We start from the raw sequence: 22447 nt of genomic DNA on the forward strand, positions 1-22447 counted from the left end.
TGCTACTATGTGCCTATACCTTTCAAGTTACACTGTAAATGAAACTGAATAGCCATGTGAAATTACAGAATTTTGTGAATTTGTTTATTTACACGAAATAAACTATTAGGCTGAAAAAAATGTTCATAGTAATTTTTACGCTTGGAATTGGTTTGCAAAAGAATCTTTTGTAAAAGTACCGAAATTTTTTTCCGTGTGTAGTAGCACCAGAGGTAACCACGTCCCAACCGTCACTTGCAAAGCACTGCGTGATGCTTGTTTACGAAAACATACCACCACATAATACAACTGACAGAACAGCAGTGTACAGAAATTTTTTTTGTACTTTTACAAAAGATTCCTTTGGAAATAAAAGTTGTCAAGAAAAACTTTGTACTAATACAAGAAAAAATATTTTAAAATTGATCAATACATTCCAATGTTTATTTTTGCATTTATAAAGTATGTTTCTTGAAACAATACTGAATATATATTTGTCGCACCTACGAAAATTGGTGCACAATAATAAATTTTTATTAAAGTGTTATATAAGCACATTCAATTTTTTAAACCACGGAAAATAAAATTGAATGTTAAACACTATTACTTTCTGTTTTGTTTTATTGTGATTCTTAATGTGCGCAGTTAATACTGGGAACATTTTTTTTTTCTCAGGAGAACTGTTTACAAAGAACTTTTAACTGTTGGAGGTACTAGGACAACACATAGCATACATGCCCGGGTAAGAACCCGAAACCAGTATTACTGCGAACGCTATTTTGTAATGATACAGTTGCTTTTTTCTATGTAAATGTAAAAAACTTACAAATACATGTGATTTAACATGAATATTTCTGTTACATTTAAAACAAAAAAAAACTGTACAGTATAGAGCAGCGGTTCCCAAAAGGTGTTCCGTGGCAGGGTCACAGGGGTTCCGTGAGTCAGGACGAATGTCACATATAGCAGGCACAGTTATTGTCGAATAACTTTCTTTGAAGGAGCTGGGGATCCGCCGAAGGTAAAGTCGATGATATGGTTCCCTGGCAAAAATAAATAGTAAAATTCGGGGGCCGCTGGTATGGAGGACGCGGCGCGTGAAGGGTGCACGAGTGCACACTCACCCTCCGGCATGGCTGGCGCGAGTCCTGCTGGCGGCTCTAGGTGCGAGTCCTCGTGCGCTGGCGGCTCATCGCCGACTGCCCGCGGGTCTCCGCGCGGCGCCGGCCACGACAACTACGGTACTGCGGCGCTCGACTACGGTACTGACACCAGCGTCAGCGTTGTTTTTCTCTCAAACATAACGTGATCGCTGCCCTTATTATATAAACTTTATATTATGAAGTTAGACAGTGATTTTTTTATTGTAAGAAATAAACTTGAAAAAATATTGGACCAATCTTCTAGTTTCTTTCACAGATTAAATGGACAAATTACATGTTTTATTAAAAAAAAATAATAAATTTTACACGCTTAAACAAAATCGTAGAAAAATACACGATATGTATGTGTATCAAGACCATTCATATTTAGGAAATAGAAACTATATAATGATTCTCAGCGTTATCAGAATTTTCAACCAGAGATCTCCAATCATAAAAGCAATGTTAAGGAAAAAATGGAAATTAACAACTCTGTCTGTAGTGATCTACGTATTGTATATTGCTAAACACAACGAATGCTTTGGAAGTTAGACCTTAAAAACTAAAATGGTTTAAGGAAAATATATATTTTATTAGACAAACAATGAAAAAATTAAGAGCCCTGAATAAACATAATCCTATCGAGTGTGTAAAGTAGTATATTTTTGTTAATTTTTTTACCTATACTTTTTAAGATATCACAAAAAAGTTATAAAAGTTATATAATGAAATAAAAAGTACACAATAATGCAAACTAAATTTTTATTGGTATTCCTATCGCTACTGTGGCCCGTGTCGACATGTGTTTCCTTTGTAAACGGAATTTAATATAAATTTCCTAAGTAACTGTGTTTTTGTAACAGATTAAAGGTACCCTATGATAATACCTACATACAACTTTATCTACCCGGGCGAAGAAGGTTAGGCTATCAGTCCCAGTTCGGGTGTATTTTGAAGTTTTATTTACTACATTTATGTGTGAAATCTTTGAAATGTGATCACGCACAATCATATTTCCCGATCTAACTTTAAATTTGGATTATAGATATTTATCTCTAATACGACTATAAAAAAATTGTAGAAATTGATGCCTGCAGCATGTTTATTGCGTATGAAATTACCAAAAATATTATCTGCACTCTTTTTGTTTTGTCGTTCGTGTGAAAACTGTAAGTTATTAAAAAAACGCGATATTTTTCTGCCGCTTTGAGTTTTCGCGTCGCGTCCGTAGCGCTCACGTGATGAGAGCACTGTAACATTTTGTTTTTGTAAATGGAACAGAAATATTCATATAAAATTTAAGATATTTGTACATTTGTACATTTGCATGAAAACAACTGTATCACTACAACATAGTATTATCAGTACTATTGGGTTCTGATTCTTACCCGGGAATTTATGCTTTGTGTTGTCCCACTACCTCAGTTTGTTAAAGTTATTCGTAAACCGTTCCCTGAATAGCTTTTCAGTATTAACTGCACACATAATAAGATTGATAAAACTAAATAGTCAAATTATTGAAATTATTATCCGGCGCCAGGGGTCAGAGCGAGAAGGAGGTGGTGTTGACCGCCATCTTGGATTGGGATGACACGGCGGCCATTTTTGGTATCAAAATAACTCAACATGTCCAAAAATTCCTAGACATTTTCCTATTTCTAGAAAATAATTCCCGTTTTTATTCCAGAAATATTCACATATTTGGAATGTTCTCAAAAGGGCTTAAATTCCCCATGGCCAAGCCGCCCTAAGCTGCTGGTGGGGTGCTTTGACCTTGACCTCGGCCGTCAATGTTGCACTTTTCGTTACGGCCGCCATCTTGAAAATCCGTAATCATTAACAAATTTTAATGGGGAAAATTTTTAAATTCATAAAAAAAAATTACTTAATACAATTTTATTTTAATAAAGCACTTACGACATGGAGTCTTCGGTTAGAATCCGACGAGGTCATTCGATTAAAAATAGCAACGGATCCTTTCTCCACGAAAGCCACTGGCAGACTGACCTTCCACCACTAATGTCAAGGCAGATATTCCATCAGACAGTATGACATCATGACAGCCATCTTGTGTCCTTTATCTTGCTTTCGTCTGATGGAGGCCGCCATCTCATTTTCGCCTGTTGGAGGGCGCTGCAGTCATATTAGTTTGATTTTGCGCATATAGCGTAGTAGTATTTTTTACCTTGGCGTCCGCCATCTTGTCACTCGTATTGGCCACCATCTTGAAATTCAGTAAGTTTTAAGCTAGAAATTCGGAAAAAATTCGCAAATTCTTAAAAATAATAACTTGTTAATTTACTAACTGATACGACCGATAACCGTTCTCGGTTCGATCCTTGACCAATAAGAAAAAGAAAATTTAATTAAATACCAGAAAAGTGACAGGTTAGATGAATAAATCAATAAAGAACAAACAAACATATTATTACGGAAATACTACAAGTACAAAAAAACAGCAATTTACAAGCGTTTCTCGGTTTCTACAGTCTTCTTAAAGGCGCAGCGAGAGCTTTGCATGACTTGACAGATGTTTTCAGTAGCCAGGCACGTAATCGGTGACCAGACACGACCAGTTGGTGGTTAGGCACTCACAGTTAGTGGCCAGGCACATCCAGTCTGCGACCAGCCACGTCTTGATGTAAGCTATTCATTTCATGTTGGTGACCAGGCATATCATTCGATTGGTCAGACACGCTCGACTAGTCTGTTGGAAAAGCTATCACGTCCAGTTGCTAGCAGGGTACGCCAAGTCGGTGGCCAGAAACGTCCATTCAGTGGTCAGGAATGCATGGCCAGTAGGTGGTCAGACACATCCAGTCAGTAGCCAAGATATATTTTTCGTCGTTACTCGGCGAACATTTTAAACAGAACATGTACAAAATCATGAGCGTAGGCCAAGCGTCTCCTAACCAAGAGATGCTATTCGCCGATACGCGACCAACATTTTAAACAGGCAATGTTCAATGTCAGACGTATAAACCAGTCGTCTCCGAACCACGAGGCCAATAATGTTTTAAGTACAGATAAACATTCAAACAGTCGATGCACATTCAAACAGTCGATGAACATTCGTCAAAAATGATGAATTTTAAAAAAGAGAGCACATTTGGAAACACAATAACAAAAAGGAATAATCCGATTGCGCTAAGTTACGGCGGCCATTTTTGTGTCGAAATTCCTCAAAAATGATTCAAAATTTCTCAAAATTCCTAGAAATTTCCCTGTTTCTAGAGGAAAATTCCCATTTTGAGGGAAAATTTCCCGTTCTATTCCTCAAAAATTCAGAAATTCGAAATTCGAAATGCCTCAAAAGACTTTTGCCTTAGAAAAATAAAATAAAAATATCAATTAAGGTTTAAATACCCCTTTTATAAGCCTCTAATAAGCCTCTGGAGGGGATCTTTGACTTTGACCTTGACCATAAACTTTAAATTCTTTAATTTTTAACCAAAAAATTCCGAAAAAATTGTTTACTAAAAACGTTTAGTTACTTAATCCATTTAATTCCTCAGTTTGATTCTCGGCGAGAGTCGGTGGCCAGACACGTATATTCCGTGGCCAGGCACACACGTCCAGTAGGTGGACAGCCACGTCCAGTTGGTAGCCAGGCGCATCCAGTAGGTTGTCAGAAACATCCAGTAACCAAAAGGTATTTTACGTCGATACTCGGCTAACATTTTAAACAATTCATGTACAGAATCATGTGCATAAGCCAAGCGTCTCCGAACCACGAGGCCAGGTCATGTACAATGTTAGGTATATAGGCCAAGCGTCTCAAAACGAAGAGGAATTATTCGCCGAGAAGCGAACAACATTTTAAACAGTTAATGTTCAATACCAGTGTAAAAAACCAGGGATCTCCGAACCACGAGGACAATCGTAACCTGACTGCAGTCTTGACTACGCATATTTAACGAAACGACAAACATTCAACAAAAGAAAAGAACACTCAATACACTCAATGAACACGCAATGCACACAAGTGGATTCAGACGTAATGCTCATTCAGTCACGTTGAAGTCCATCTGAGTTCACATATGATCGAAGGAGTTCGGGTGGTAATGGAATAACTCAGTGTGCACTGACTGTTAAGCTCAAGGTGTCAGTGAATGTACAGCTGGAATTAATTTTTTAGCCTAAGTACGTTATTTGGTGCGGTATTCAGGCTGTCAAAGAAGGTTCAAAAGATGGCTGCATTGATGTTCGCAGATAATTACTTTTTTGTCAGGAAAAAATATCTCCTGCGACACTCCTAAGTGTACCACTGCTATTGTTTGATATTCTATAAAAAGTATCAAAACATTTTTTTTGTTTCATCACTGTCACTAGCTGGTCTTGTATCATACTAAAAATTGGTTTATTGTATTTATTTATGGCATTCAGCTCAGTGTCAAAACGTTAGTCATGCAACGGTCAAAAAATTTAGAATTTTATTAAGAATATAGTATAAGAATGGTAGAATACAGTGGCTAATTTTAACATCTAAAACGAGATAAAGTTTTTTGTTGCTCACATAAATTAAATTGTTTGAATTCATTTAATCAAGATTATTTTTTAAAAACCTGCTAAAATTGAACAAACTATTTTGTAAAAAGTTAAATAGCGCTTTATAATATCATACATACCCTTTCAGGAATATTTTAACGCCAAAATTTAAAATGAATGTTTCACTTGTGATTAAATGTAATTTAACTACAGCAACACGCCTACTGGAAATAATACACTACAGTTCATGATTTATGATTTATTTTTACGCTATTAATAACTACACTACACAAGAGCAAATTTCAATAGGCATTAAACTAAGGAATGCTTAATAATATTTGAAATGCGTGTTGATACTAGCAGAAATTTAAATAAATAAAATCTTTAATTTTTACTCAATAGGTATTTCATATGTTCAAACAACATGAACTATGATTTCACGTCAATTAAGCCACATTAGTTAACAAAGAGGAGGAAAACCACATGTATTCAGTTTTAACCGCAGACCCTCCGGGTCACAGAAAGACGAAACGAATGAACGACATTCCCAAGATAACATTTAGATCATTAATTACGTGAAGTGAATGTAACACAAATCACAAGACAGTTTCTTGAAACCACACACACGATTATCAAAACATTATCGCATGAAATTCCTAAAGTATTTCATGTTAACTTAAAAGTCGTCAATATTCGCCACGTGGGAACAGCAAAAATAAAAGATTTTCATTAATTTAATTAACATTTGCAAAACCTTTTAAAACCTAGAATGAGGAGTGTAACCAAATTCGCTCTTGGATTTTATGTTAAAGTAATATACCTCGGTTGGCAGTTAATTTACGAGTTTTCTCCGCTTGGTAGAATACGGAAGATACGTCATCTCGAGGTATTAACGGTAGCAAATTTCAAATTAATTTTGAAGAGGGGCTCGAAGTATCTGAACAAGTTGTTGACTTTCCTGGCAAACCATCGACATTTCGTAGGCGGTCTTGTCGTACTGAGCTATCCTAGCTGATATCCCGTGTAGATGACCCTCGGCATCGGGACGTCGAGCTCGGTACAAATGTCTAGGTTACCCAGAATACTTGTATTTTGTTTTAACTCATAAATATTTAGCTTTATTGATAATGTCACGAGTGTAAAACAATTTATTTCATACCGCTCCGGCTTGCACTTAAAGCAACAGACGAGAAACGTGATCACAAAATATTTTATTACAAACTCAGTAATTTATTAATTTTTTTTTACGTTCATATTAGGTACAAATGTGCGCGCGCGCAATGCTATGGAAACCCATTCGAGTTGTGTTAGTATTTGCGCGTGTCAGCAGTGTCCTTCCTTCGGGATCGCGCGCGCGGCAGGCCGCCATGACAGTAGCGAGCAGTATAGTTCCAAACTGGTTCCCCCAACAAGCACGTGGTACTGTGGATAGGCATACTGAAAGCAATCAGTCACAAGGGTATCGTTTTCGTTGCTGTAATCTTCCTCCCCACGCACGCACACACGACATGCCTCCCCTCCGCCCCGGCCGCCCCCCCGACACCCTGGGCGGTGGGCTGCGGGATGGCTTCGCCGAGCTGCAGCACGAGGCGGGTGGAAAACTAACAATATGTTCAGAAACAGCGGGAAAGAAATCTCGGAATTCAAAGCGATGAATATAGGTTTTTAATAAATCAATTTATTTAGAAAAAAAAAATTACCTTTCTGCCTATAGTTTTATATCATTTATTTAATTCTCCCAAACAGGACAAAATTGACCCAAAATTAGACATTTGATGATTTTTTATTTTATATTTTGATACGTAAAATTAAAAATTTAAATCTATACGAACAACTGGTGTGGTTTCTTTTCGTGGGAGAAACATTATCAGATTCGTAGTGTCGATTAATAATTTGCTCATGTTCCAAAAAAATTTAATATTCACTAACTTTTGATGCTACTAGGGAGACCCCTTTAAGCCTGCCTGCTGTGCACATAAAATTTTCAAACGTAACGTAAGTAGTTTGTAATAGTTACAGACATCGTAGCTTCTATAGCAGTTTTGTTGTTTTTGTAAAGTTGTGAAATGTTAGCATAACTCACTGGCATTGTAATCTAAGTTAAGCTTTGATGTACTGAAGTGAAGCTGTAAATCGTATTTTATGGTTTCTAAAATGTTGGTGCTGTAGCCTCATATAAGTTATTGTTTAATGAAGTCAGGTTGTGGAGCATAATTCATTTTTGTTGGAAATATTCGCGAAAAATTCCTGCCTCTAAAGATGAGATCAATATATTATTATAGTATAATGAATTATTAAAAAAAAATGTATCAAAGTTGGATGAAATTGAAGAAAAATTACGATGAATCCTTCGTAGACTTGTGTTTTCTAAGTTAAAAACGTGTTGACATTATGGTACACGTGCCACGATAACGGTACGTCCGACAACCCTGGCAGGCAGCCCGGCGCCGCGCCGGCGCGGTCGCTCGATCAATATCGATACCTCGAGCCAGTTCCTATCCATTACACCCTCCTCTGCCCCAGGCAAAATCCATCCCTCAGCTCTAATTAAGGAGGTTCTCCCTTTTAAAGTCATTATTTTTGGTCGATTTTGAAGGGAAAATAAAACTACCTTTTTGTAGTCGTTACCTTTATGCGACTTCCCGAAAATATTGATTCGTTTCATTGTCCCTAATCCCTGAAACCATCATCAACTCAAAAGTTACATATATAACATTTTCGAGACCCAATAACTACATTTATTTTGTACAAATAACTTTCAAACTGATAGGTAGGGGAGACCGGGGCAAGTTGACGATGTTAAGCTTTGAAATGGCCTTTAACAGATAAATAAGCATATATAATATCTAATTTGGTACCAATACGAAGTACATACTAATTTCTACCTAAATATGTAAAAAGGTTGTATTACTTTGCGTAGTTCCGAAGTTATTGACAATAAACCAATTAGTTAGCACATTCGTCATCTTGCCCCAGGAGTGGGGTAAGTTGACGAACCTATTGGGGTAAGATGACGAAACCAAAATATATATATTTATGGACAAAGTAAACAATAGTTTTATAGATATCCTACACTAAACAACGTGCAGGATGTAAAGAAGATATATTGTAACATATTTGAACGACTTTGATATAATTCCTTGACTTCATAATTGGAAAAGTTTTCGTGCCACCACTCAGAACATGTGGAACACTGAATCCAGTCTTCATTTGGAGGTTCCACGTAAACTTCTTCACATGCAGGGCAAGAAACGCTATTTAGGCTTTATGGTTTTGCTACAGAATGATCAGAGCTTTGTTTTTCAGTTTTCTTAGTTTTTCTTTCATTTTTCTTCTCTTCATTCTGCTTCTTCTATCTATCTCTTCGTCACTCCAACGCCTCCTTTCCGTTTTACGCTTATAATATGCCTAGGCATCTACAAAAAAATCAAACAAAATTGTTACGACTATTAACACAGGAACTATTTATAATATTTTATAATTTCATTATTATTTTTATTTTACTTAAATGTTCGTCATATCTGTACATTATTGGTTTAAATAACACATATAATACAAAATAATGCTCACACTGTCATTACATATGGCAAGTTGACGATTGCAGGGGCAAGATGACAAATTCGTCATCTTGCCCCCGTCAACTTGCCCCTTCAGCCGTATTTTTGCTTTACCAAAATCACGAACAACATTAATACATTTTCTTCAACAATCTATACACTAAAATACTCCCAAAAGTCAGCATTTCATTTTACATGTATAAACATTTAAAACAAATGGACTCTTTTCTCGTAATAGCTTAACATACGTACCTTCAATATTACAACAATGGCTCACGAAACAGACTGCCTCTCAAAACTGCCACATTCAAACTGACTGGAAAATTCCGCTGCACCTGCCTAGTAGGTGCAGATGGTGACACACAAGTTCACAGGTGCGCCAACCGTCTATCTGTGTTTCTGGATTAGTTACATACGATTCGTCATCTTACCCCGTTCGCCAACTTACCCCGGTCTCCCCTACATAAATAAAAAGAGACGAAAAAACTCGGTAGGATTCGTGTTAGTTCGAAAAATTGGACTAAAGGGATAGGGATGAAAAAAATGTTCTAAGAAAACTGAAAAAAAAAAAACATTATAATTTCCGTGAAATAAAAATAAAGCATCCATTAAAAGCAATATTGACTACGTAGAGTAATACCAAAACCTATCGTTTGAAAGGTATTTTGATAACCCCAAACATTAACTCAAGGGCTGAAAAATATAGTAGCTTAAAGAAAAAAAACTAATTACTCCATTAAAAGCTACATTATCAAATACGTTCAAAATTATTTTAAGCCCTTCAAGTATTTAAATACAATTTTGAGTGAAAAAGCTATAATTTTTTACCAACAATTATTGCAAGGGATGACCAAAATGAGGTCACATTAGAAAAACGATTAATTACTCAGTATACATAATATCGAGTATGTTCAAAATTGTTGTAACTATTTTAAATATTACAAATTATTTATACTAATTGCATAAATTTTGCATTATTATGATGCCAAAGTTATTTTTTAACTTTCACGCTACTTATCAATGGAGAATCCAATGGATTACAAATCTAAAACTTTTTAAATTTAAAAAGCATTGCTACTGGCTACCATGCATTCTAAGTTCTAAATATTGAAAATATGTTGTCACTAATTTTTTTGTTCTGAAAGGAATTCAAACTATAATATTTAAGTTGCCAGTCCATTCATTCTTTCACTGAGGAATATCCACATTGTGTTTAGAACAATATCTGGACAAGAGCTACTTTGCGAATAACAGGTATCCCGGGCTACGGCTGGGTGCAAATCCGCGCTTCGTTAGTCACACGAAGGCACAAAAAATGGATACTGAAAAATTGTTCCGTTATTCAATGCGGTTTTTTTTACTGAAGACTAAATGGACAAAAGGCTACCCTACACACGCTTGGTTGTTTTATTTTAAACAAAAGGGAAATGAAACCAAAAGGGTTGAGCTATCGTCAATATCGAGATCACTATCGACAAGGAGTTAATGAACAATAGTGAAATATATTGCGCCAGAAGAATAGTATGCAATCCAATGAAACTTATTCTTACACTTACGTTTGGCAGAAATTTTTTTTACACGACGTAGTTTTCATACGGCGAACCACGGACTTCCTTTTTGAAATATGTGTTTGCTCGTTGGCTGAGTTGAGTGTGTAGCGAGCCTCTTTCGCCAACAAGAGCCAATAACGATATACATGTACATGTTTGAAATATTATCAAAGTTTATCGAAGCATACTTAAAGTCATAAATTTTTTCCGACAAATCAAAATCCCTAAACTGTATTTTTTTTTGTAAATGGAACAGAAATATTCGTGTAAGATTACAGATGTTTATAATATTGAATATTTACATGAAAACAACTGTATCACTATAAAATACTGTTCACAGTAATACGGAGTTCAGACTATTTCCCGGGAATTTATGCTTTGTGTCGTCCCAATATCTCCAGTAGTTGAGTTACTAGTAAACCGTTCCCCGAAAAATTTTTCACTATTATCTGCGCACATTAATAAACATAATCAAACGAAATAAGGAACAGATATAAAATAATCTATTATCTTTTTCATGGTTTAAAATTTATGCTTGTATGACACATCAATTAAAATGTTAAAATATGTGCCGATTTTCGTAAGGAATACTGGATATTATATCGAAAAATTTGTTTCATATATGCAAAAAAAACCATAGCCATGTGTTGTACAAGGTTGAAATATATTTCTTATAGTATTACAAACTATATCTTAGCATCTGGTTTCCAAAGGAATTCCTTGTAAACGTAAATAAATAATTTTTTGAGTAGCGATGAGACAAGAATCGAGCATTGGAAAAATCAATGGGTGGGGGAAACGCGTGAACCCCAGAGAAAACGCCCGGCTTACGGCAACATGCGCTACGTCTTCCACTTGTGGAAACTATTGTTCGACTTCGCAGGGAATCCAGCCAGGCCATTCTTGGCGGGAGGAGAGTGCCTAGCTAGCAATAGAAGTCACACATCCTAGCTCGGTATACGGTGTACGGCAATTGGTAGGTGTAATTTGGTGAAAATGGAACGGAAGTTGATGAACGAAAATGTGACATAAAGATGACGGACCCACGTGTAGCAACATAAATCCGTATATAGTCAGTTTGGTAAACATTAGGGTACGTACGTATTGGTGTGCTAAATTAATCTTTATGACAGTGAAACTACCCTGGAATATATTTGGTAAAGTAAAATAGCCATACTTAAAATTAATTCCAAGTTTTAAAAAACGTAAGAAAACTGGTATTGCACTGTTGATAATACGTAGTCACATTTCCAAACTCCGATTGTCCCTAAAGCGCATTGAAAGAACACGCGGCTCATAAGCTTAAGGTATAATATTTGTCGTGATTGAAACCTCGTCACTGGAAAACATTTTTTTTCCCCTCTGACCCACTAGATAGTAGCTTTCATAAGACAGTGTGTCAATAAAAGAATGTTCCAGTTATAAAAATTTAATACTATTAACTGTAAGCTTTGCAGAGTGTTTGTTCAAGGTCACAATTAAAGGGTAACTCAAAACAGTTTTAGATAATAGCATTGCGAACACTGCTTTGTTTTTTCTCGCTTGCATAGCGAAAGAATGTCTCTTACCTCAATTAGTAAAGGGTGAACCTGTAAACTTTATGTGGCAGCGGGATGGAGAGGATTTATTTCGCAATAAGGCCGTGAAGGGACCGCAGAGGACCGCCGCCTTGCGCGTGGATTGTCTCTCGCCACGCGCCGAGCTGACCGGCAGTTGTGGTGCGGCGAGTTCAGGAGAGCCCACAGTGAGGTGGCAAGCTCCAGGGATGGTTGTTTCAGGCCGATGTCAGGCCAGTGATCAGCAGCCACGCAGTCGGTAGCGGGAGTAGAGTCAAACAGGCCACGAGCCTCGCCTAGTAGGAGCACCCAGCGAGCCGTCCATGCACAGGGCAGAACAGTGTTAAGAGAATGAAGGGCATTACATACATCACAAGTGCGACGATCACGAACTCAAGCCCAATCCCAACTCCTACCCTATTCCTTTCCTTCAAGTGGAAACAATGGTGGTGTCAGAGAACGAGGTTAGGCCTTTTAAAAATGGTAGCATTAAAATTTGGCGCCTCTACATTATATTTAAATATATTTTATAATATTTTAGAAATTTTATATCTATCCTTTTTTTAGTTTCTAGCGAAAAATGTATTTTAGATATCAAATTTCACCTAATATGTCAATTTCATATTTATAAATCACTGCTCAAGGTCAAGGTAGAGGTCACTAGAACTAAAGATGGCGGCACCTCACCCCTCAGCTTAACTAACCGCTTATACACTACTGACGCACAAACGTCCCACGCAGAGCACTCTCCTTCCCGAGGCCGGGTGCAGAACCCTGCAGAGCATGTGTGGTGACAAACAAACCTATTTCCTGGTACTATGATGATCTTCACACTCGTGTCCAATGGCTGCTGTCAGATTAACAAACAGATTGCATCTGACTGCGACATTTGAATTTTATAATATTGCCATTGGTCTCCTTTGTTTCAAAGCGTGTCAGAACTATTATTTATTAGAGTCTAGATTATTTCGCGGATTAATTTCACTCCAGGCTAGACTCAACTTGTATATTCATAATCAAGCCATATTTTGAGAGCTCATTGATCGTTAGAAAGGTTACATCCTTTGGCGGGTATCATGCGATTTGGTAACCACCTCTTCTCCTTGTTTGTAACTGCATGAGGATCATCAAGACGGTGATGAATTTATACGTTATTCAAGTCTACTTTGCTACACAATGAACCCGCGCAATAATATAAAAAATAAACTTGTAGTTAAAATAACTAAAAAAACCTGTTTTTATTGCTGAATAAACTGTAAATACAATTATAAAATTAAAATTATGTTTTTGTCCAACAGCCAAATAATGCATCACAACTCTGCACAATTAAAAGTCTGGTGTGCTCTTCTTTCATTTCCGTAATGACTATATCCTAAAATTAGTGATATAAAATTTTAGACAAATTATATTATCTTTGAAAGATTTGTGCAATGGGAGTGCATGACTTGACAAAAGCTTTTCGACATACGCCATTGCTAAGCACATGTATGTCTGTATAAGAAAACTACAAAAAACTATAAAAGACAAAACAAATTAAGCAAAAATTGCTGTTGTCAACAGTATATATCCACCCCATAATATTCCATAGCAATGGTGTACGTCCAAAAGCTTACATCAAGTCAAGACAAATTATATCAAACACCCCATTACTAATTTTAAGTTCACATTGTTATTAAGTTCATATAGACATTCTCGTAATGAATGCTTCCTAAAAAATTTAATGGAAAATATAAGACAATTGTAATCAAGCACCCAATTACTAATATTAAGTTCATTAATGTTATTAAGTTCATATAGTCATTTTAGTAATGATTATATCCTAAAATTTCCGTAATGACTATAGCCTAAAATTTTTGTATTGACTTTATCCTCAAATTTGTGATAGGAAATCTATTACAAATCATATTGGTATTACTGGTAGAAAATTTAAGACAAATAATATCAAGCACGTCACGCTTTTAGTTATACAGAGTTGTGATGCATTAATTGGCTTTTGAAAAAAAATATTTAAATTTAAATTTTTTTAATAATATTTAGTTCATTCAATGATAAAATAAATTTATTTAAGTTTTTAAACTGTAATTTTATTTTATTCGTTTTAGTCTAAAGAATAAAACAAAATAGATTGATTATGACTTTATGAGTAATTCAAACAAATTAAAAATACTAAATATGAGTGATTAAAATATTTATTTGTAACAATGAACTTCAGATTAGTCATTAATTTCCACGTAATATAGTCATTTCAGCTAATGCGTCAACATTACATGAAACGTTTCATATCATCTTAGAGCAATCAAGTTCTTCTACTTGGAGACCATCCAGTGACTTTACATGACTAAGAGCTACATAAAACTACCTTAACTGCTGATTTTCCATTACAACGGTTAACTTGATTTTTGAACAAGTTGAATAGAAAAGGTTTTACCTGTTACTGCTCCACCTGTTACAAAAGTTCTCTCTCGTTGTTTTTCTCCATCGAATTGGTTCTTTAAACAATCTGTAATCAACTGAACAACTGTCTCTGGTCTACATTCATGGCTTGTCGTGCCATTTGGAACTGCTTGTTATCCATAAATGTATCGGGCAATTCTTGATCTGAGGATTTATTATCTCTTGTTCTTCAAAAATTTGAAATGCATGCACTTGATTGAATGCTTTTTCAAGCTGTTGGTAACGTTCTCGCTGTTGCTGCAAATGTTTGCTTATTGCTTTCAGTTGATCTCGAGCTAAAAAATTTTTTTTTTTGCATTATTAAACCCTTATTGTCATTCTCAATTTCAGACCAATAAGGCATGTATTGAATTAGCAAGCTGTAAAAAAGTTTTTTTTTGGATCTGATGATACTATGAAGTAAGGCATTCTTACAACTTCAGGGACGTTTCTTACAGTCTTTTTGCTGCAATCTCTCAATAAGATTAGTTTATGACGGTTGTTTAATATATATTCATAAGCGCCATGATCAATACTTAATTCTTTTCTTTGCCTTTGCTTTTAATATATATCTACAGACTTGAAACTCGGCAGGGATGTTCTTTATATTACTTACACATCAAGTGAGCACGGTTTTTTTTTTTAAAATCCGCCTCCAAGGTGGATTACGGGAGGTTAAATATTTCGGGCTTTAACCTTTCCCCCGCCACATTTTCCACCATAACCCGATCCTGGAAAAACTCTAATTCGAAAAAAATAAATATATTTATAAAATTTCGAAATTTAGGGGCTTTAAACACCCCCCCCCTTCCCCCCAATTCTTCCCTAAGATCATTTTCCCATAAACCGACCTTATGGATCAAAAACTCGAAAACACTCCAAATAGAAAACGGATTGATTTCTATTTTAAAATTTTCGCAATTTTGGGTCTTTAACCCCCCCCCCCCTCCCTTTTCCAGAGGCACAGTCAATCCCTTAGAAAATTCCCACCATGCCCCGACCTCATGCATACACAAAAAGCATGGTTATTACCCATAGAGCGAAATTAGTGTTTTTTTGGTCCTCTGACCCCCACTCCTTAACTCCTAGATCTTACATTATCAAAATATTGTATTGTTAGAGGTTTTGTATACGTATGCAAATTTTCAATACATTTGGACGTAGAAAAGTTGGTAAAAATTGAATGGGAAAATTTTATTACATACTGTAGTCCATTTACCTACATAGTCTTGTCATACATACAGGTCAAGCTAGTAAAAGCGTAGTAAAAAAATTGAATGTACTTTTACAAAAGAATACTTTGGAAACCAGTTGCCAAGAAATAGTTTGGAATACTACCAGAAAGATACTGTATCTTTGTACAGCACATGGCTATGGTTATTTTTGCATTAATGAGATACTTTATCGATATAATATTGAGTATTACTTACGAAAATTGGCCCATAATTTTATGTTAAAAGTATTTTATTCAAGCATATCTTTTTTTATAAATATGGAAAAGATGATTACATATTTAATAATTTGACTTTGTTTTTATTATTATGCCTATTAACGTGTGCAGTTAATTTTTGAAAGCTATTCAATGAACGGTTTACAAATAACATTTACTTTTGGAGGTACTGGGACAACACAAAGCATAAATGCCCGGGTAAGAATCCGAACCCTGCGAACACTATTTTTTAAGTGATATAGTTGTTTTCATATAAATTCACAAATTTACAAATATCTGTGTTTGTAATGAATATTTCTATTCAATTTACAAAAAAAAAATACAGTGTAGTGTCTCTACTCATGAAACAATGAAAACGAAGTTCAAATGTATAAAGTTGTGCGTTCAGGCCTCTTTCTAGACAATGTCAGGGATGTTACAGGTCTGTAACGACTAGGCGTCACTGTTTGCTCAGTAAATCTCCGCGCGGCGCTCTTTGCGAGCGTCCGACCTGGCGAGGCGCCAGATCACAGCCCTCCTCCCTCCCCTCGTCGGCTTCCACACACACTTATACGTCTTCTCTTCATGTCCTTCTCCCTCGCCAGCTCACACAGTCTGCGGGGAGCAGGGATCGCGAGTTGACCTCGGCCGATATCCCGCCACCAGGGTTGTCAAGAGTTCAGAAAAAAAATGCGAGCCAGTCTTTCAGTATTCGCCAGTGATTTATAACATTTAACCTTGGTTACGAGCCAATAAATGTGGTTTCATGTTTAAAATACATTTGCAATACGATATTTAAGGCATAATTGTTTAAAGTAATGCCGAGCGTGATAAATATACGACAATTATTGTGTTTTAAAATGCATTTCTGGACGCGAACCACGCGTAGTTTCCACACCCACCGCTACAATTCGCTACCGGAGCAGCTACGTCAACTATTGAATCATTTGATTAACAGACAGAAAATTTAAAATTTATTATGAAACGGCTCCGATAAAAGCCAAAAAAAAAAAGGGGGAAAAAAACACCCAACCCCGGGTTGGATGTTATTTTCGACAGAATATTTATATTAAAATACTGCCCATGTTGTTAAAATTAATTAACAGTAAATCCTATAAAAATTACTCCCACTAAATGCTGTATACCGAAAGCTAAGCTGGCACACATTAGAATTCTTATCATGCATAGCTAAAGTCACGAGTCACGACTATTTGCGCATTCATTGCCTCGCAAAATAGACCTGAATCACACATGTATCTTCTTCACGTTGATGATTGGACCACGGCGCTCTCGACATGGCCATTACGACCCTGAGCCAATTATAAACAAGGAGAAGATGTGGTTACCCAATCACGCCTAACACGCCAAAGGATGTGACCTCATTATCGACAAATGAGCACCCAAAAAGTATTTATCATGTGTTGGCTAGTTGATACTAGCCTCGAGTGAAGTGAATCCTTATGATCATCGTGGTTCTATGAATCACACATTTCAGGCAGATACCAGTAACATTGCGTAAAAATGTTTTAGTGAGGTAACGTTGGCAGTTACGAAATAACTTAAATATTGGGTGCTGTGTGAATTCCATCCAAAAACTTTGTCAAAACAAAACAAATGCTTGAATTTTGAAAGTAAATGTTATTTTATATAGATATATGTAATTTGAAGGCAGTTTGTACAAAGGAAAACTTCTTTGTTCGTCTGTGCTGTCGTCGTTGTGGTGTCTAGAATATCTGTTTTGTTGCGCAATTGTTGTCTTAGGAAGCATTCTGTGTTTGTCCGTGCTGTCGTGTTTGTGCTGTCTAGAATATCTGTTTCGTCGCATAACTGTTGTATTAGGAAGCCTTCTGTACCCATCTGTGCAGTTGTAATATTTTTTCTACGTGTTCTTCTGTGGAATTTTCTGTGTGTTAGTTTTTATCTTTCTTGTCTTTTATTTACATTTTTATGACATACATATTACCCACACTGTTCACCCCCTTAAAAGCCGAATTCGGGAAAAATAAAAAAAAATACAATCCGTAATTATATGCCTTTTGTTCATTATTTTTACTGTTAGATAGAATAGATTCAGAAAATAAATTTTTTCTTAAAACAAAAATACCCCTTTAACATCCCTTAAGGACGGAATAACGCAACGTGATAAAATTATGTGTGGTTTATTATTTGATTTACCAAATAATTAACGTAATTTTTAATAAGTTTCGTAGTATATACTATTTAAATTAAAACAAAACTTTACCTTTTTTAAACTCCTTGAATAAAAAAAATTCTATAAATGTGAAAAAATACCATAATGAATTTTAATGCAAGTTTTTCTTTCTAAGTTTTGTGCACTTAGTTTTAACTGAAGCGAAAGTGTTCTTTTTTGTTTTAAAACCGCTTAGGGGTTGATTCTTCCTAAATGGTACAATTTTGGTTTAATAGTTTTCGTATGCCTATTATTGGTACAAGATATATCTGATTATACTTTATTATATTCGGAGATATAACTTATGATCTAAAAACAATATTTATCCCTTTTTCACTTTTTTAGTGGTTGAATTTCGCCTAATTATAAAATTAAGGTTTGTAGTTTTTTATGTTTATTGTTGGTATACAATATATTTTATTATTCTTGATTAGATTCGGAGATATGTTCATACATTCTAAAAAAAATTACCCCTCTTTCATCATTTAAGTGTGGAATTTCATAAAATGGTAAATTGTGGTTGGTAGTAGTAGTAGTAGTAGTAGTAGTAGTAGTAGTATTAGTAGTAGTAGTACATAACAGGGGCCAACAAGAAAAATTTTCTTTTGTGCCTAGTATTTTGGAACTGATTTTAGCTATATTTGGGGTGCTAATACTAAATATGAAATAAGTTTTTCTCTTCTATCAGCTATACTTTTTGAGATAAGTGTGAAAAAAGAAGTAAAATCACTTCGTCACAGGGATCAACCGTTCCTCAACGTTTCAACCAGGATGAGTTAAATGACCTCGTCAGAGATCTTTACATGTCAAAAGAAGCTTCTGAACTACTGGCTTCCAGGTTGAAGGATGAAAAATTACCGGAAAAAGGAACCAAAATTACTTTTTTTCGTACAAGAAAAAAGGGTCTGCTACCATTCGTTTTCCAAACAATGGAAACAAATATGGTTCAATACCAATTGCTCACTCAACGACAATGAAAGAAACAGTACCTGGATGACCGAGCTTTGCTCGGTATTTTTTTTGTAAATTGTGTTTTTTTATAATTATATTTAAATACGAATTACATACTTATGAAATGATGAAATATGAATAACATTTTTCGATCTTACCGACATAATAATAAGCGTTTTTTATTAAGATCTTTTAGGCATTTTTAAGTGAACACATGAGTTAAAAAGACACAAATAATATAAGTAAACAATTCATTTTCTTGGTCTAACCTCAAACCAAACACTCATTGGCTTAGTGTTGCTTAACAACTCCATCTACTGGAGTAGCTTTATTGTTGTGTCGTTAAAGCAGTTAGTTGCTCCCAATTAAAAAAAATGTCATTATTACTCGCCAATAGATGTCAGGAAGAGTCATTTAAGTTTAAGTTGATTATTGATAAAGTTGATTATTGAAAACACGGATAAAACGAAATTGTCTAAAAATGAATCCTAGCTAGATCAATTTATCGCCCCCGAAACCCCCTGCATACTAAATTTCATGAAAATCGTTGGAGCGGTTTCCGAGATTCAGATTATTAATATACAAAAATTGCTCCTTTAATGATATAAGATATAGCAGATAAAATAAGATATTGTGAAAATCAATGGGAGATTTGTGTGGACTTAAAAATGATAAACTTTCTCCTTGGACAGCAAAGTGGCCACACCAAATATCCTTGTTTCTTGTGCCTCTGGGATAGCAGAGACAAAACACACCACTGGGGTTGACAAGAGTGGCCTAAGAGAGAAGACACGGTCATCAGAGAAAAAATCATTTTTAACAAACCCTTAGTTGAACGAGAGTATATCATCTTTCCTCCACTGCATATCAAGCTGGGCCTTATGACGCAGTATGTAAAGGCTCTTCATAAGGACGGATCATGCTTTGTATTTATAGGGGGGAAATGCCTCACTTAAATAAGGAAAAATTAAAGTAGGAATATTTAACGGCCAGAAATAAGAAAAGAAGACTTCTTAATTCCATGGATGAGGCTGAGCGAAAATCCTGGATTTCATTTGTTGCAGTTTTGGGAATTTTTCTGGGCCAACGAAAAGCAGAAAACCGTGTTGAACTGGTAAACGATATGCTTTAAAATGTGAAATTTCTGGGTGCAACATGAGTATTATGGTGCACTATTTACACAGGCACTTGGACTGTTTACCTTAAAATTTAGGAGACAGCAGTGAGGAGCAAGGTGAAAAATTGCATCAAGATATTACAATAATGGAAAACCGCTGTCAAGGAAGATGGGATACGCACATGATGGCAGATTATTGCTGGAGTTTAAAAAGGGACTGTTCCAATATATGTTCAAGAAATTTACGAAAAAGAAGTTTCCGAATTGTTTAGTGACTAATTTGGTCCATCAGTGACTTGGTATTATCTTTTTATATATAATTATATTAGTATATACTAATAATATTCGTATAATATAATGATATTTGTATCATATAAAAATATTAGTGTAATCTAATAAAGATAATTTTATGTTTAATTTTTAGATTTCATTCATGGATTTAACCGAAAACAACGTAAAACATATATTTCACTAAAACGTTATATCTTAGAAATTTGACCTCCTAGGCAAATATAATGCCATATTTGAAGTCAGTAAACCAGATTCATATGAAATCAGCTCCAAATACACCGGCACCAAAACTATTGTTGGCCTGTGTAATAGTTAGTACTGTCCCAGGAGTAGTAGTGTGGTGTCGGTGGCGATGTCCGCCATCTTGGATTGTGACATGACGGAAGCAAGTTTTAATAACCTTGACCTTCAAAATTGGGCAAAATTTCCAAAGCATTAATAAAATTAACCAAAAATTCGCCAAAATGACTCAAGATGTCCAGTTTTTAGGAAAACATTAGCCAAAAAAATCTTTGAAAAAATCAAAGAATAAAAACTTCCTTATTTCGAGGGAAAAATTCTCTTTCCGAGAACAATTTCTTGTTTTGTTCCTCAAAAAAAGATATAGGCTTTAATGTCACAAAAAAAGCTTTTAAAGTTTTTAAGCTTCCATAAGCCTCTGGAGGGAACTTTTGACCTTGCCCTTTACCTTTGTCCTTGACCTTTAACTCTGACCTTGACATTTTAACTCGTCCGCCATTTTGTATTCGCCATTATAAAATCAATGGCCCACTCATGATCGTTGCACCCTTCGTTAAGGTAGAACCTTCCGCCATCTTGGAATCCACCATACTCTATTTCATAACTTTCCCATATCATCGAGTGCCCCACTCCCGAACTTTGCACTTTTGTTAAGTTGACATCATAATCGAGTTTCCCAATCCCAAACGTTGCACTTTTCGTTATGGTGACATCACTTAAATCATCCCACTCCCATGTGTTGCACTTTCCATAATGGTAGAATTTTCCACCATATTGTATTCCACCATTTTAAATTATGACATCATAGCCGCCATCTTTAAAATCCGAAATCATTAACAAAAAAAAAAGGAAAAAAAAACATTAAATTCATAAAAAATATTAAATTAAAATTTTAATAAAATGGAAGAAAAGCACTTTAGTCCTCGGTTAAAACCAGGTTAGGATAAAAAAAATGGCGATGGATCCTTCCTCCACGAATGGCCCCCGGAAGACTGACCTCCCATCACTAATGTCAAGGCAGATATTACATCAACCAATATGACATCATGATGTCCATCTTGCACCCACAATCTTCTTTTTAATTCTCGATACTAGGAGCGTTAATGTCACATAGTACACACAGTCTGCTATATTATGCTGCCTCCACATTAGTTTAATTTTTACCCACTAGAGTGCAGACGTATTTACTACCATGGCATCCATCTTGAAAATCTGAAATTATTAAGATAGAAATTAAAAACAAATTACGAAAAAATCACCTTTTAATTTACTGAGTGATTCTATAGCATACTGTCTTTAGTTCAGTACTTGGTCAATGCAAAAAGGTTAATTTAATTAAATACGAACTCATTTTGCCATAAAAGTGACAGGTTCGGGAAAGAAAACATTACAAATAAAAATTAATTATATATATTCTACTCTACTACACGAACACTTGACGAAGTTAGCAATCTAATAAACTTTTGGTTCTGCATTGGCTTGAACTGACTAATTCTCAGCTTCAATCGGTTTACTGAAGACAA

General features: G+C 35.4%; 1 protein-coding gene across 2 annotated transcripts in view; it reads right to left on the reverse strand.

Annotated features, from left to right (window-relative positions):
* Positions 1–22447, reverse strand: part of LOC134527584 (calcium-binding protein E63-1) — a 136080-nt gene that overhangs the window by 57325 nt on the left and 56308 nt on the right. The gene's annotated exons all lie outside the window — the stretch shown is intronic.

Source organism: Bacillus rossius, chromosome 1 (assembly GCF_032445375.1).
Source record: "Bacillus rossius redtenbacheri isolate Brsri chromosome 1, Brsri_v3, whole genome shotgun sequence".
NCBI classification, from domain to species: domain Eukaryota; kingdom Metazoa; phylum Arthropoda; class Insecta; order Phasmatodea; family Bacillidae; genus Bacillus; species Bacillus rossius.